Raw genomic sequence first — 15,978 nt, 5'->3', positions numbered from 1 at the left:
CTTTCAGAGTTTTCTCCAAAGGCATAAAAGAATTCACATCTGTGAAAATCCTTGTTCTATCTTTAAAAATTGCAGTAACACTTTAAACTTTCCAGGTCCCTTTGAACAGCATTTAAGAAATCACACTGGAGAAAAGCCCTGAATGTAGAAATGTGGTGAGAACTTTGCTTGTTTCAGATCTATTTGAACTTGTTCAGACTTGAGAAAAAGTTTATTTTATTTCATTTTATTTATTTATCTTGAGATAACCAGTGTAGATGTGTAAAAATGGTGAGTGCCTTCATTTTTTTTTTAATGTATTCAGAGGTAGCAAGACTGCACCCTTGGTTGGAGAGGTGCATTGCATCAGCATCAAGATTTGAAAGCAACATGTTTATCTGGCTTAAATCTCTCTTATTGTTAGATTCCATTTTCCTGTATTTTAAGTCTTTTGTGTCTAATGTTTCATTACATATTGTGTATGTTAGTTTAGGTCTCTCTACTCCAGCCATTGGTACAGATTGGTGAAATGGCACTTCTGAACTTCTTTCCTCTCTTTCTTTGTTCAGATTTCACCCAGGTGTACTCTACCACTAAGTTTCTCCACAGTCTTTTAATTGTTATTTTTTGAGATGGGGTGAGGCTGGCAGCTGGGACCATAGGGATGTGTCTCTGTACCCTGCAGCTGGCCTCTTCCTTTTCCTTGATTGCTTATTGATCTGTTGATGACTCTGGGACCACCACTCTTGTCACTTGTGCTTGTTCTAAGGCTCATGCATTGTGCTGTGTGTAGGCACATTAAAGAGAATTATAAAATAATGTCATTTGTGTATATTGTTTAGAGAGGCACTTTCTCAAAATATATTTTGCCCTATCCTTCAGTTGCTTTCTCTTTTCTTTTCCCAGTTCTGGGGACTGAATCCTGCCTTGTGCATGCTAGGCATGCATTCTAGCACTGAACGCTCTGTAGCTCAGGTGGTGAGTTTCCTGCTGCTGTGAGTGTGGACCCCACTGATAACCACATCAGCAGATGTAGCTCTTCAGGTGTTTCCTCCACAACTGCAGCTGATCTATCCTTCTTAAAGGTCTTTTATACCAGTGAATTCTTTTTTCAAAACTACATCCAACTTAGGTTTTCTCCCCATGAATAATACTTAGTTGGAATATGCCAGAAAATCCAGGCTTGATTTCTCTCTGTGTTTTAGAGTACCTCAGTAGCCCTGGAAAAATTGTGTGTTGGTTTTCTTAATACACACTACATGACCAAAGGCTTGGCAAGGAACATCCCAGTCTGATGTCCTAATATAGCGGCACTCCCTTCTCCACCAAATAATCTTAAATAAGCTTCTCAAGAGACCTTCACCATAATTTTCTTTCAACAGAATGTCAGGAAAAGATTTTGCAAAGATCTCAATGTGGGTTATGACACAGACTTCTGCTTTTGTGGCAAAGCTTGTAAGACCTCTGACCAATCTTTCAATTGGTACACAAAGCACTTTCTGTGAACTAATCAAAACAACAACAACAAAAAAACAACTTTATGTATACCCCTACAAAAAATATAAACCTCCATCCCTGTCCCACTGGATATAAATAAAGATTAATGAAATTAATAGCAGTGATCCAAAAATTTTTAAGTGATACCTCTCAGAACCCTGCAGCTAATTAATGTGCTCCTGGAACATTCCTTGGGTGTCTAGCCTGATGTGCCCTACATCACTAATAGAGCTACAGCCTCCAATCAGGTGATATTGTGCAGTACTTGCTGTGGAGAGGGCTGTTTCTGCTCAGGCTAAAGGATTCAGTTACTTGTCCTAAGGATTCAAAGCCTACTGAGCAAAACCTCACCCACAACCTATTCAGGTGTCATGGATCTTGTGTGATCATTGGTAAGAGTTCCTTACATACTTGTGTCCAAATATTGAAGTTTGCCAACATGCCAAAGGTGGGTCGATTGTCACTGCTATCTCTGTTCCAGCTTTTTGCTGTGTCTCAGTGTTCATTTGGAGAGGAAGGCAAAAAGAGTGTGCTGTGGCCCTTTTGTTTTTGATAAATACAGTCTAAGCCATCCAGTAAAACTTCTTCTTTAAATTATAGTTTTGATTGCTTCCCAGGATTTCCAAAAACTTTCTTTGCAGCTAATGAGTCACTGTGGCAATTTCCTAGTTTTACATTTTTGATTTAGTAGAAATATTGCACAGAGGAGTGTGAGCACTTGATGCAGTGTGTACTTCTTTGTAATAAATCCATTTGCCAAAGGCAGTAGTTGCAGGCTTGCTCCTGGGCAGTGTGAGGGACTGGAGTGAATGCAGCTGTCCAGGGGTGTTGGCATTCTTTGTAGGAGTTCAGTCTTGGTGAGTACATCAGTGCAGGAATCAGACTCCTAGGAGGGCTACAGAATCTCCTGACAGGACCTGCCTGTCCATTTTGGACAGTAGTGTTGTCATGTGAGCTGGCAGGTGCATGGCTACCTTCTGATGGATTTGGGTTTATAGCTGAGCAAATAGTGAGAATGTACAATGATTAAATGAGAATTAAAATATTCTTTGTCATACCAAAGACATAATTTGGGGGCCAAACATCGTAACAAGTAACCTCTTGGACCTTGAAGCACATATTTTTCTTCATGTATGCATTTTCTCACAAACTTTTGTAGTGTGATGCTTATGTGGAACAAACTAAGATAAACATGGAGTGGTTTATTTAATGGTACAGTGTACTAGAAGTTTTAAAGACTTGCAGCAGGCTTAGATTCCACTATTGTTAAAATTTTATGAAAGACTCTGAAATTCTCAAAATTCTTGAGAATCCCCAGGTGCTGTGGCATACACCTGAAATACCAGTGGCTCAAGATTCTGAGGCAGGAGGATTGTGATTTTTTTCCACTTTTTTTAAAGAGAGAAATAATATTTCATATTTATTTTTTAGTTTTCAGTGGACACAACATCTTTATTTTATTTTTAATGTGGTGCTGAGGATTGAACCCAGCACTCCACGCATGCCAGGTGAGCACACTACCATTTGAGCCACATCCCCAGCTGATTTTTTCTATATATATATATATATATATATATATATATATATATATATATGTATATATATATATATATATGTATATATATATATATATATATAATTTTTTTTCCTAAGAATCAAACCCAGTGCCTCCCACATGCTAGGCACATTGTCAACCACTGATACACAACCCTAGCTCAAGGGTTGTGATTTGTAAGGTGGCCTCCCTGGATAACAAGGAGTAAAGAACTCAGTGAGACCGTCTCTAAAAAGTAACTCAAATAATAAATAAAAAAGAAGGCTGGGAGGTTGCTTAGTGGTTGAGTGCCACTGAGTTCAATTCCCAGTACCCCCAAGAAAAATGCATTAGAAACCAAGTTTTAATAAACCATATGATGGGTGGATGGGCTTGTCCATTATATTGTTTTCTTCTTTGGATTCTCAGAATGGTTTGTTAATTCAGGAACTCTGTAAAATTCACCAATTCAATAAAAATCAAGTGTATGGTTTTTAAAAATAAGAATATATCAATGTCCATGAGAAGCAGCTTTCTACTCTGGGAACCTCAGTAATTGGTAGTCATCACAAGTGGCCATAATGTTCTTATCATAAAGAGTTTGTGAAAGCTTCTATTTTGCAGGAGTCTCTGAAGGCGCTAAACGTGCCTTCTTTTCAGAGACTTTTGGTGGAGGAATTCCATATGGAGGTCTCTGATTTATAGATGATGTCATGGTGGAGCTCAAGTGAAACTGATAAGTGAAGAACACATTGCCACATGGTCCAGGGCAGCCTAAAAGGTGTCAGATTTTCTTGTCTTCAAGGAGTGTGTCAAGCAACCTTGGAGGAGGATGTCAGCAATTTACGATGTGCTCCTGCAAAAACCTGATGCTGTGATTCTCTGCTCAGGTCATTTGTGAAAAGCTGATGAGTAGTCTGAAAATTTTTTTGGTCCTGTTAGTAATAAGGACAATTTGCATTAGAATGCTATTGAAATAGAGAAAACAGAAAATATTAGCCAATTCTGAGGCCAAAATATATACCAGTTGTTGATCAGATAGGATTCGTAATTTTCATTATATTTGGTATTGAGTATGGATACTTACAGATGGGACCAGATCATCAAAGTAGCAGTAATCTACCCAAGGCAAATGCTGAGATAGAGAATATCTGTGTTTCTGTAGTTGCTATTTTATGTTTTCCTCTGTGATTATCAGTGACTGTGTTTAAACATTTCAGGATGCCTAGTTAGAACTCTGATTTTTCCATATTTAATGAATTAGAAAATGTTAGACTATTAAATATTCTGAGGAGCACATCAGATTTTATAGGAATTTTTATTTTCCATATGCCTTGTTTTAACATATCAAAAAACATATGAAGTGATTTAATTAGAGATTGGTGGTGTTTATTTATTTATTTATTTTTGCTACTGGGGATTGCTGCGACAAGTGTGGCCAAACTAGGAGGTTCTGGCAAGGTTTGATGGGACATTGGAAGAAATAAAGTGTCACACAGGTAGAAGATACAACATCTGGGATCGGGTGGAGCACTGCTCTATGATGGAGCAGCAGGTCTAAAGAATTATGCCAGGGGGGCTGGCGATGTGGCTCAAGTGGTAGCATGCTCACCTGGCATGCATGGAGTCCTAGGTTTGATCCTCAGCACCACATATAAATAAAATACAAGATGTTGTGTTCACCAAAAACTAAAAATATAAATGGACAAATGTTAAAAATTATCTCTCTCTCTAAAAGAAAAGAAAAAAAGAATTACCCCAGCAATCTTTATTGTATATCTTTCATTGATCATATTAAGGACTATGCAAGCATTATTCTTGTATTTATGAAAGTTACACAGTTAGGAACAGTATGCAGCTATTTCCTCCATTACATTCTATCATTGGAATGTGCAATGTTACAGCACTGTACAGCTCTCAAGAAAGTCCATCCTTTAAAGTTACTTTAAAGCATCCTTTAAAGCAGCAGAACTGGTGAAACATTGTGGTAATTTTCACAGAACCTGGTAAAAGAACTGAAGTACTTTAAAGGTAAATGGTAGGTTGGGCATAGTGCCACATACCTGTATTCCCAGAAGCTTGAGAGGGTGAGACAGGAGAATCATGAATTTAGAGCCAGTCTCAGCAACGTATCAGCCAGGCACTAAAGCAAACCACGAAGATCTGGTCTGTAAATAAAATATAAAAAAGGAGCTGGGGATGTAACTCAGTGGTTGACTAGCTCTGATTTCAACACACAGCATAATAAATAAATAAATAGGCTCAACACATTGACCCTATGCTTTATCTTCCAAGAAGCAATTTACTTGCACCCTTTCTGGATTTACTGGACAGGATGTGTTACATTCTTTACCAAACTATTACCTGCAGGAGAAATGCAGTTTCAAAATAATGTTTGTAAGAGGAACACAAGTTACACTAAAGGGGAGAGTTTTGTGATCTTGTTAAAGACCGGATTCTGGAACTCAGGAAAATAAAGATAATTTCTACTAACCATAAACTCTGAAAGAGTTTATGATTAAGAATTCAATTATAAATCATGAACATGAGGCTAATTAACCTAAAGTTTTCATGGCACTGGATACTTGAGAGTTTGACATTATCCTGCTGTCAGTCCAAAGTCAAGAAGTGTACCTGGGCAGAATTCTTTAGAATCTTTTTTAGATCTCTAATAAAATTGGAGAGAAAGAGAGCCATGCTCTTCTCTTTACAGAGAGGACACATTCTCTCTCTTTCAAGTGTCAACTTTTTCTTCCTTCACATCACTTCTAATAAACTCATTGTGTCTGCTTTTTTCTCATGTGAAATGCTCACAAAGAGAAGGCAAAATCTATAAATTGTCATCCAGTTCTTGGAGGAAAATTTAGAAATACTACATACATTTGAAATATAACATAAAAATAGTTGAGAAGGCAAAGAGGGAATGCTGGCATTAAAATTGTGAACAGAGCTGAGTGCAGTGGTACACTCCTGTAATCCCAGGGTCCTGGAAGGCTGAAGTAGAAGGATCATGAGTTCAATGCCAGCTTCAGCAAGGGAGAAGTGCTAAGCAAATCAGTGAAACCTCTTTCTTTAAATAAAATACAAAATACTGCTGGGGATTTGGCTCAGGGGTCGAGTGAGCCAATAAGTTCTAGAATGACTTGTTATCCAGTGACAATTAATTGACCCACTATAGGCAGGAACTCAAGATTCAATCACAAGTTCCACAGAAGTCATATGGTGTCTTATAGATAATGTGGTTAAGTTGTTCTTGCATCCTCTGTCTGACAGGGTCACAGCATGGGGGATGCTGTGGCAGGGCTACACCATCTGGAAACTGCAACCATGGTGAAGGGTAAGTGTTTTGTTATGATACTCATGATATGGAAAATAGGGTATACATCAATCAATAATAAAAGTACATGTTGACGGAAATGGCAGGAAAATTCCCAAAATGAGACTAAAGATGCAATCAAGACATGCCTGGAGATGTGTTTTAATATCTCTCAGGATACAAACAATAGTGTTATTCCTCAAAAATTTATGAAGAAAATCTTACGAATCTCAAGGTTCTTGAGAAAAACTTAACAATTTGCACTAAGTCCACATTCTAAATCTACAACCTGTGCAACATACATTTCCCCCCACTAACAGGCCCTCCTTTGCCTTACACAGGAATTCATGATAAAAATGGGAAACACATTGTTAATATTAATGGTAAATGGGTTGTGTTGAAGAGCCTGCTCTTTTGTTAAAGATTACAAAGACATAAGAATAGTTGTATTTTGAAAAAGTATCAAAGACACTCTTAAAGAAAGCAGTGAAATAGGTCATATGAAAAAGAAAATTACCTTTGAAATTAAAAATAGAATAATATAAAATTAATATACATACATGTTAGAAGCACTTCAGAAAAGTGCTTTTAAGTAATAGGCTATAACTACTTTAAGTGTTTTATTGGGACTTTAGAAGTAAGAAAGCTTACCAATAATCATAGGCATGCTTTAAAGTTAAAAGTTTATGATATAATTTTACGTATGCTTTAAAGTTAAAAGTTAATAATAGGTCAAGATACATGTAGTTGAGTTGTGTAGTCTAGCACTTATCGATTGAGGTGAAAATGTGAAAGCTTAATCGTGATTGGCAAAGGTTACAAGAAAATATTTTAAAGAATGTACTCAATATCTTAGGTAATTAATATATGCCTGAAAATATTGTAACTCTTAAAAATTATGTAAATCAAAGAAATTTTGAGCTTTGAAGCTATCTATTAACTACATGAAAAAACAGTTGTAAAAATAAAGGCCCCTCTAGGGGCAGCAGGTACTTCTGAAGGCTGCTCATAACTTGCAACTATAGTCCTGTCTCCTCTTCTTCCACCTAAGCCACTCATCCTTCAGGATCCCTGGATCTCTGGTAGCTAGGACTTAACCCCAGTAATAGAGATTTAATTTTTTTCTTTTAAATTTAATGTTGACTTTGTTGATGGGCTGTATTGAAATATATATAAAATCTGTGATTTGTGCTTGTATTCTCATAGTACCCCCTACCAATGGGGGGGTAGAAATCATAATCCTACCACTATGTTCAAGGCAAAATTGCAAATAAGTCTGTTTTTAATTGCTTATACTCCAGAGTCTAGAGATCTGGCACCCTTTATCTCTTTTTCATTTTTATCGTTAATACTAGAAAGTTTAAATTTTATTTGTACTTGTCTAGTACAGCATAAGGTGTGTAGAAATGGTGGGTATATTTTGGACTGGTCTCCTAAAATTGACAAAAGGCAGTTATGCAAGGGTAATGCCATGAATCCTGGAGGATTTGTTAGTAGCATCCTTACCTTCAGGGAAGGTGGCATTCAGAAAGATGTTTGGCACTTAATTGATGCCTCAGAATTCTTACATTTTATTGACAAAGCTTTACCAGACTTTGTAGGCAAGAACTGTAACAGGAAGGTTCTTGCTATGGCTTATGGGCCTGTGTTCAATCTCCTTATGTTTTAATTACAGGAAATGTTAAATTTAAAAGGGAAGATGATAGATATCTTGTAACATGTAGTAAATGTAATTTAACTAATTGTATCACCAGAAATAATAGAGAAAAAGGAACGATGATGCTCCATCAGCCCTCCTTTGTCTTATTACCAGGAAATATTTCAGAGCCATGGTAGCCTGATGCTGCTTTTCAAGTCTTACAACAAATACACGCCCAACTAGTGAGACCTAAGTGTGCTCTTGGACTCATAATAAGAGTTGTTCCCTTGGTTTCTTTAGTTGCTTCCATGGTGACAGCTTTGTTGGCCATATCTCAAATATTCAACATGCAAATTTTCTTAATTATTTGGCTCAGCATACCTCCAAGGCTCTTCACAATCAAATAAATGTTGATGAAAGGAATGAGACCACGCTAAATGCCTTAGAGGCTGCTGTCATGAATATAGATAATGAGCTTTCCACTTTGAAATTCAAGGAAAGACCTAAATGTCATGCTAGCTATAAGTATGTGTGTGTTACTGCTGCCAAATGCAATGCTTCTTAGTGATATTGGAAGAAGCTTCAAAACCATTTGTTGGATATTTGGCAGAATAATTCTTGGATCTTTTGGAGCTGCATCATCAGATTCAAGATACAAAAATGTAAGATTCATTTTTCAGATCCTACTTCTTTAGCTGATCAAATACTTAAAGAATTAAACAGCTTTAACCCTGGAAACATTCTTAAACACTCTGCATGGTATATCCTTGTATTGTTCTCCTTGCTACTAATTCTCTCTTGTGTTGTATTTGTAGAATGTTGTGCCCCCAGAAGAAGGATTCAGGGACTCCTATAATGACCCATCACCTGCTTTTTCAAAGAAAGATGACGGATATGTGGGAAGCCCCTCTGAATGACCCATGCCTTCCAGTCCTGAAGCAGGAGGCTCTGACCAGTCACTGCATTTGTGGTCACTTGGGCGTTGTCCCAGCTCAGATAGAGAGGTGAGTCTTCAGATGTAGGCATTACCCATGAGGGTTGACTTACCCTCATGTGTCCCTTGTAACCCTGCCCCCTCTGGCCTTTTTTGAATAAAACTTTCTAAGAACAAGAGTCCCCCAATAAAAGTTCTCTTCTGAATGTGGTCACTTTCTCACCAGCCTCTCGTGACTTTCTCTTGCCCTCCCTTTTGGGGAGCCTGAGGTCAAGAGTGGAGAAACAGTCCTGAAGCTTGTGTAAAGGTAAAGTGTTACAGTGTTTTATTTGGTGTCCCTGGAATTTCACATGAGTCACCTTAAGTTCAGCTGACTGTGCAGGTCGGGGGGTGGCAATTTGCCTGACCTGTGTGGGCAGAAATTTGTAACTGGTGTTCAGAGGGATTACACACACACACACACACACACACACACACACACACACACACACACACCGCTTATATTTTTCAAGAGTAAAAGCTAAAGCAAAAATGCCCCTGAGATGACTAGATATCCACAAGAAGAAAAACTGTATTTGAATACGTACCTCACATCATATACAAAAATAAAATTAAAAAAGGATCAAAGTCCTTTGTGTAATAGCTAGAAGTATAAAAGTCATTAAAAACAGTTGAGGAAATTTTCATTACCTTGGATGTGGTTATGGGTATATAATATTTGTATTTATTTTAATCATGCCACTCAGATAGAATGATCCCCATTTAAAAGTGGTATGATTTCATGTCAAAATAAACCTTAATGTTATGTGTAACTGAAATTCAAAAATAAAAATAAAATTTAAAAATGAAGAAAGGCACTGGAGATGTAGCTCAGGGGTAAAGCACCCCTGAGTTCAATTTTCAGTACCAACAAATAATTATTAAAGGAACAAAGACATTTCTCAATGTTATAGGCTTAATCTTGTCTCTGTTGACACTTCTGTGAGTTCCATGAAAATGAGAACCATTTTCATGATAATTAATAATTTGTTAAAACATGTGCCCACAAAATTATAAATTTCTCTTTTTTTTGACTCAACTATACATTCATGAGTACATGAAGAAGCGACAAGTATACAGATGTTATGTGGAGTCAGAAGTTAATTAGTTAATATTATTTCTTTTACAGCCCTTCAGCTAGTATGATTCCACACAATGCTATGGATCATTTGGCTCCAGAGGAATAATCTTTACTCTTGAGAAATTTCAATTTTATTTAAGTCTATAGATTAAGAAAAATGGATGTCTGGGTTTGACTTATAAAAGGTAAATGTGGTTGGAGTTTTTCAGATAGAAGTCCCCATTGGGGACAGTGAAATTTCAAATAGTATATACGGAAGCCTAGATGAAGTCTATAGTTTAAAAAAACATATTGGCTAAATTATAAATATATTTTTCTTTACCCTTCACAAAATTTATTATGCCACATCATAAACCTCATATCTAAAATCCTGTAGATAGTTTCTAAATATGTGGCATTATAAGCAGTATCTTTTGGCACATGCCTATAATCCTAGCAGTGTGGGAGTTTGAGGCAGGAGGATCACATGTTCAAAGCCAGACTTAGCAATTGGTCTCTAAGTAAAATTTTAAAAAGGGCTGGGAATGTTTCTCAGTAGTTAAGCTCCCCTGTGTTCAATCCCTGGTACCAAAAAGAAACAAAGAAAATTTGTCTTTTCTAAGAATCTATTGTTTAATGCAGGGTTATGAGATTTTTACATGTTTTCTGCCAAGAATCTTTAATCCCAATTCTCATATTTACACTTTTCTTCCATTTAAAATTAATGGTGTAAAGTGTGAGATAGTGTTTGAGATTGTTTTCCAAGTTTTATATGGATAGTTGTTCCAGATGATTTGAAAACATTTTTCCTATATTGTCTTGGCATTCTCCTTGAAAAATAATTGAACATAAATATAAGGATCTATTTCTAAATTCTATTCCACTTACTTATTTCTTTTTTGCAGTAATGAATTTGAATCTAGGAACATTCTACCACTGTGATTTATCCCCAGTTCTTTTTTTTTTTTTTTTTTTTTTTTGGTTTTGAGACAAGATCTTGCTATGTTCCCAAGGGTGATCTCAAATTGTCAATTCTTCTTCCTCAGTCCCCTGAGTGGCTGGTACTATAGGCATCCACAACCATGCCTGGCAATATTATTCCAATTAATCATTTTGTAAGTGTGACTCAGCACTGATTACAGTAACATTTTAGAAATAGCTTTATGAAGATGTACTACATATACATAATAAAGGGTCTCTGCTTGCTATTTTTAACACATATGCCACATCCACTGATGAAATCCCTTTCTCATTTCCCACTTCCACTCTTTAACCTTTAAAAATCAACAACCTAAGTTCAGGTTTAGCCTCCCCCACATGAGGAACAGCATGTAGTGTTTGTATTTCTGTGTCTGGTTTTATTTCATTTTACAACTCTACCCTCCAATTTCATCCAATTGGTTGCAGGTGGCAGGGTTTGATTTTTATGATGTATGCATACATATATGCCATATTTTCTTTATCCATCTGTCCCAGAATTCCTAGGTGATTTTATATCATTTCAATTGGGAAGTGCCCCAATAAACATGGGCATCCAGGTATCAGTGAAGCTTCATACTTGTTCATTACATACTCCCAAGTGGGATACCCGAATCACAAGGTAATTCTATTTTAGTATTATTTAGTTGAGATACTGAAGACTTAACCAAAGCCTCATGTGCTTGGCAAACATCTGACCATTAGACTACATCACAGTGCCTTATTTATTATTATTATTATTATTAATTTATTTATTTTGAGAGAGCATTACATTAAGTTTCTTATCCTCACAGCAAATTCAGGATCCTCCTCCTGTGGTCTCTCAAGTTGCTTACTTTACAGGCATTTATCACCATTCCTGGCCTCCAGCATATTTCTTTTTTATTGGAGACAGGGTTTTGCACTGTTTGACCTTGAACTTGCACAAGCTGGCCTTAAAATTGTAATCCTCCTCCTTTAGCTTCTTAAATATATGGGTTTAGTCGTGTACCATGATCCCAGCTATTGTTAGTTTTTTGAGTAATATGCACAGTTTTTCATATTAGCTACACAATAACTTGCACACACCCATGCATAAGTGTTGATTTTTTTCCACATCCACATCGTGTTTGTCACTTTTCTAATTTATCCATTCTTACTGGAATGTGATGATACCTCATGTATTTTTTTCCTTGTGGTGCTGGGGACTGAACCCAGGGCCTTGGGCATGCAGGCAAGCACTCTATCAACTGAGGAGAGGGATAGCTGGGTCAAATCGTGGTTCCATTCCCAGATTTCCAAGGAATCTCCATACTGCTTTCCATATTAGCTGCACCAATTTCCAGTAGCACAAGCAATGTATGAGTGTATATTTTCCCCATGTCCTCACCAACACTTATTGTCATTTGCCTTCATAATAGCTACCATAATAAAGTTATAAACCAGTAAATTCACACACACACACACACACACACACACACACACACACACACATACACACACACACTTGGATTTAGCTTTGGTGTCTCTGGACAAGACCATATGGAGTAGGAACCTACAAATACAATGTAATCCTACTGCCAGCTAGGAATTGGTCCTTGGGCAGGCCTCTGGAATCACACACAGCATCTCCCATAAAGTTGAGGCCTAGAGATGTCAGAGAAGCCTCACTGTTTCCTCCCTTTCTTTTGATAGTGATTTCTGGGCCTATAAAATTTCCTCTACTTTGACTATATTTTATGTATTATCAAAAATCCTCTCTTGCTTTTTTATTTTTATTTTTAAAAATAATTTTTAGTTGGACAGGATAACATTATTTTATATATTTCTTTGCAATGTGGTGCTGAGGATCGAATCCAGTGCCTCACAGATGCTAGGCAGGTGCTCTGTCACTGAGCCACAGCCCCAGTCCCTTATTTATAATTTCAAATTTTTGTGGGCATTCCTGCATTCTGGTGATTTATGAACCTTCTCCTTTGAGGTTCATTTTAACTTTCTTCTTGACATTCCAGCATTTCTGTCCCAACCAGACATGTTTCACAGTTCTTATGGACCTCAAGTGTTGCTAGAGGAACAATTAAATGATTATTCAGTTATCAAAGCAAATAGGGCAGTGTTTTCAGGATGGAAGTCATAAGAGGATGCTCATTATTAGATTTATATTTTTACTTACGTATTTAGCCATGGACTCTTATGGTTTTTGCAGTGATCCACAAACGTGGTCCACAAATCAGCAGATTTCAGAAACTTTTCATATTGACAGGTATTTTCAAATAGTTGCATTCTGATTGAGGCACATTTTACCAAGGGTAAATATTAAGATTCTTTTAAAGTGCTCATAAATTTTCCTGGCTAGAATATTGCAGAGGGTTTTTGTCAGTTTTCTTGTCACTCTGCTTATCTCATTGTTGCTGAAAAACCTCTGGGATGCAAATAATGCACCCCAGAGGCAAGCTCCTGCAGCTGGCCACCCACAGAATCTTACACCCACTGATCCAAATCTCCATCCCCCATTAATTGGGTGTCAGGTGCTGTTGGATTGTTAATTATTGGGTAAACCCAGTGTTTTGCCCCCAAGGAGCCCAGGTCTAGCTTGTTGGTTATTGGACCACTGGGTTGGTTATTCACTTTTCCTTGCCTCTCAAGACAAATCTGAGCTCCATCCAGGGACCTATATCTAGTAGCATTGTTAGCTTAGGAAAATTTCTCATTTTGGTTAAGAAAACTAACAGCAAGAATAATTAATCATTTCCCTTTTGGGGGAAGGGGGGTTCTGGCCTCAGAGTGTCCCTGGCTCTTTCCCTCTTCTTAGCCATATAATCTTCTCCTCATCTTGGGCAAGACAACCATGCACTGCTCATCCCTGGAATCCTGGGCATGTGCCTTCATCTTCTCCGTCTTCCATCAAGAGAAATGTTCCCATTTCACAAATGCAGCAAAACTGGTCCCCCAAATAACTGGGCTGCTATTACTGGAAGCAAAAGTAAAAAATACTGAACATGGGCGCTGGGGCTGGGGCTCAGCCATAGAATGCTTCCCTAGCATGTACGAGGCACTGAGTTCCATCCTCAGCACCACAGAAAAATAAATGGATAGAATAAAGGTATTGGGTCCAACTCCAACTAGAGAAAATATTTTTAAAAAATACTGAAAAGGCAAAGTATTCTAGAAATTAGGGTAATGCAAATTAAAACTGATCTGAGATTCTCTTTCACTCAAGTCAGAATGGCAATTATCAAGAATACGGTAACAATAAATTGGTGAGGATGTGGGGGACAGGGAATGCCCACACCTAGTTGGAGAAACTGTACATTGGTGCAAACTCTCTGAAAAGCAGGACGGAGATTCTTCAAGAAATTAGGACTGGAAACACCATCTGACTGATTTATCCCACTCCTCAGCATAAATTCAGAGGATAAAATCAGCATACTACAGGGACACATCCATATCAATATTTATGATAGCACAGTTCACAATAGCTAAGCTGAGAGCCAGCCTAAATGCCCATCAACAGATGAATAGATAAAGAAATTGTGGTATATATACATGGTGGAATATTACTCAGTTTTTAAAAAGGATGACTTCATAACATTGGCCAGTAAGTGAATGGATTTAGAGATTATCATGCTAAAGTAAAATAAGGAAATTCCCCAAAACCAAAGGTCACATGTTTTCCATGACATGGGATATATATATATATATCACAAGGAAGGTGGGGGGCAAGAAGAGAAGTACTGTAGATGAGACAAAGGGGAGCAACAGGAAGGGAGGGGAGATAAGAACAGAAAAGACAGTAGCATGAAGTGACCATAATGTTTCTATTTAATTATATGAAAATACCTAAGTGAATCCACTCATCATGCCCACTCAAAAGAATGGGGTCCTAAGGAGAATAAGGTATATTTTATGTTTGGATAAGTTTACCACAATGGATTTTACGGTCATGTATATCTAAGAAGAACCAATAAAACAGAAAAAGATAAAAAAAGTACTGAAAAGGACAATGGGACCAAATTGATAGCATCATAGCCAGATGAGGAAATGTCTTTAGGTACATTCCAGAATTTTTTAAACGGCTCTCCCATTGGATGCTGCCAAAGGTGTTGGAGCCTGTGGGAACTTGGAGGTACAGGGCACTGCATGAGTAGAAAGAACTCTCCTTCCATTCATCTGCAGGTGCACAGGACCCAGGGGCAGGTAATCTCGAGACCTCCACTGTTAAGTAAGGCAGAGAAGAGCAGGGTGCATTTGAGTCTATCTAGTTATTTACAAAATTAGGGAAACCTGGAATTGGCTTTCTTGGACTCCCAATCAAAGGCAAATTGTTTTTCCTTAAAGAGAGAGACCCTTGAGCCCCTCTTAAGGAGAAGTCTTCTCTGTATTATGTGACTTTTTGCCCCACTGAATTTGGGGGACAAGATGTGGAGCTCTCTTTGGAAACACATCGTCTTTGTTTGCATCAAGACAAGCAGGTAGGGTCTGTTTTTTTTCTTTTTTTCTTGTCAAGTGCAGAGTATTCAGCTGATACTAAGAATGCACATCTGGGCAGGACGTCTCTGGTTTTTGGAGGAGGCAGGATCCCATTGCCTGGGATCCAGGGGCCTGGCAAGAACCAGGAAGAAAGGCCAGTTCTGCTTGGAGAATTTTGCACAGATGAACAGAGGACAAGTCAGCATCCTGAAGATGCTCTGGGAGGTCTTATTGTAGGAGGAGGCCCAGGTGATGAAACTTTCAAAAATTGACTTCAATTTCCTAACATCAAAACCCAACAGAACTTAGAATTCTGGTCACCCTATCCCTGACCCAATGCCCAGACCTCAAAAGGAAAAGAAAAAAAAAAAACCTGCCATTCTGGTTTTCTCCTTGCCTGGAGCAGATATCACCCCCCCTGTCACTCAAAAAGAAGGCTCCCAGGGCTCAGGCTGGGCAGAGTGGAGACTGACTGATGCCCTGTCCAATCAGAAGCTCCTGTGTTGAGTGTTGTCCAATCCTGAGTGCAGGCAGTGAGCAGGGGGCGGGCTAC

The 15,978-nt window shown here is 37.8% G+C and overlaps 1 protein-coding gene across 1 annotated transcript in view; it reads left to right on the top strand.

Moving 5' to 3' along the window:
* Positions 1 to 15,978, top strand: part of LOC143638420 (uncharacterized) — a 254,715-nt gene that overhangs the window by 27,543 nt on the left and 211,194 nt on the right. The gene's annotated exons all lie outside the window — the stretch shown is intronic.

Source organism: Callospermophilus lateralis, chromosome 20, assembly GCF_048772815.1.
Source record: "Callospermophilus lateralis isolate mCalLat2 chromosome 20, mCalLat2.hap1, whole genome shotgun sequence".
Classification (NCBI taxonomy): Eukaryota; Metazoa; Chordata; class Mammalia; order Rodentia; family Sciuridae; genus Callospermophilus; species Callospermophilus lateralis.
This window is presented reverse-complemented; position numbering and strand designations above follow the sequence as displayed.